At 32.6% G+C, this 2,343-nt stretch overlaps 1 pseudogene; it reads right to left on the bottom strand.

The window, feature by feature from the left end:
* Window positions 1-697: 697 nt before the first annotated feature.
* LOC112472733 lies at window positions 698-816 on the bottom strand (annotated as a pseudogene).
* Window positions 817-2,343: the final 1,527 nt, after the last annotated feature.

Raw genomic sequence — 2,343 nt, 5'->3', positions numbered from 1 at the left:
TATACTAATAAAAGAATCCTAATTTCTCCCACTTGTCTCTGTATCATTGCTGTCATTTATTTCACTTCTGTGTAAGCATACATAAGCATATACATAACTATATACATAATCATGCATGATCAAATATATTCTTGTTATTGTTTTAAGGTTAATAATATTATTATTGATTTTTGAGATGGAAATGTTTATACTTATTTCTGTCCAGATTCTGTTTCCTTAGGTCATATATTTAGAACAGGAACTATTGGTAGCAGAGTTTATTAAGACTTCTGATTCATACAGCATGAATCTTTTAGAAGGATTACAGCAAGTAAGTTCCCTTTGCTTTATGTAATTGCCCATTGAACCATATACTGGCCAGAATTTTCCATTCCTATAGACAAATAACTTAATCTCATTATCTTTTAAAGAAATAAAGAGTATTTTCACAAGTTATCTAGCAATTGTTTTGTTGCGTAAATTACTTGTTCACGTATTTTTTCTTTTATTTTTAATGGTTCTCAGGTGCAGATGAATTAATCAAATTAATCTACCTCAGATGATGGCACATTATTATGTTCAGTCCAACGGATATCTCGATAAAGAAATATTTAAATATGGGATTCTTTTTTTTTTTTTTTAGGCGAGGCGACCCTTGGTTGACCTCACAGATTGCAAAGACCTTGTCAGATTACAATCCCTTATTTTTTATTTTTTACATCTACAGCACCCAGTCTTCCTAGGTGGTCTCCCAACCAAGTACTAACCGGGCCCGACCCTGCTTAGCTTCCGAGATCAAATGGGATCAGGCTTGTTCAGGGTGGCATGGCCGTAAACTAAAATATGGGATTCTTATCAACTTCTATTGTCAGTAGCTGAAGGACTCTATTACCCATAATCTTAAATTAACCTGGGAATTATTAAAAGCTTAAATAGAAATACCTCTAGTAATATCATATTAAAAAGTTTTCCTTCAAGTATAAAATCAAAGAAGAAAATGAAGAACACATTTCTAAGAGCATCATTACCCTCGTGATAACAAATCAAACTCTTTATAAATCTATAGCCAAGTCCATCTATAATAAATAATTCCATAGCAAAAAATTGTAAATGATTCTGCTTCTATGATATTACTGAATTTCCTTCAAACTTCTTATAAGAATTTTGATTGTTTCCAGTTTCTAAAAGTGAGATACAATGTATTTTTTTAAATTATAGTCCCCAAATCTATAGCATTTCTGAAATTATAGTAGATAGTTGAATGTTGACTGAACAAATGAATGAATGAATGAAAGACTAATAATTGGAGCTCATTAGTAAAGGGTATTGACATTCTGGATTGATAAAAGGCAAAGCGAGTTGGCAAACAGCTGACAGCCCAAGGGGAAGCTTTTAAGTAACTAATAAAGGCAAGAGACACTAAGCTACTATGATTTTGGAATTGTGCCATGCATATTTCTCATCATACATCTAGTAAGACTCAATTATTTATGCTAATGGACTCTGTGGATAATTAAAAATAATTTATTACTTAGGGAATGAAATACATTTTTATACTTACAAAAGAATGTGAAGAACCCATGTGTCCCAAGAATTCACAATTTATCAAAATATTGAACTATATCTTGACAATTTACTTAAGAGAAGCTTGAAATATATATATATATATCTCTTCACTTTTCTGTCTCCCAGCTATATAGATCTTTTCTTTTTCTATCCTTAACTTCAAAGGAATAGATATGTTTTCATTACTGAGTAATAAATAATGCTAAACTGAGCTGTCCTAAATCTTTCATGATATTTGCTTTCTGAATGCTTTAAGAAGATGCTCATCAGAGCTCCTGGCCCTTTCCTGATAAAAAGTAACTATTTTAGTTAATTATTCTTTAATAAGAAACATTTTTAACTATGTGCTAAGAACTGCACTAGACATTAGAGAATTTCTAGGGAAACTATCCTTAATTTTAAGGAGCTGATGATTCTTTAAAAAAAGACCCCTTTCCAAATGAATGAGGATATTGCAAGTTCAGAAAGGCTAGCAGAAGATACACAGACATACATAAGAAGGCACATGGATTTCAGGATGGACAGACACCTTTTCTTGATTCAAGATATTAAGGTATGGGTTAGAGAAAGTCGCTTTGTTTTTCAAAGATTGACCGCAGGCAGATTAAATGTGACAGAATTTTTCAAGCATATCGTGTTAGTATGAATTCCCTAGGAATGAACTGTGAGAAGACAGCGGAGTGCCAAATCCTTATGGGGGGCATGCTCCTGAAATATAATTCTAGAGAGGAAAGCAAGATGGGGAAGAAGGAAAAGCTGGCTCTCAATGTCATGGTAACCGAGGCTTCGGCTGTAAGA

Source organism: Pteropus alecto, unplaced genomic scaffold (genome assembly GCF_000325575.1).
Source record: "Pteropus alecto unplaced genomic scaffold, ASM32557v1 scaffold87, whole genome shotgun sequence".
Taxonomy (NCBI): Eukaryota; Metazoa; Chordata; class Mammalia; order Chiroptera; family Pteropodidae; genus Pteropus; species Pteropus alecto.
This window is presented reverse-complemented; position numbering and strand designations above follow the sequence as displayed.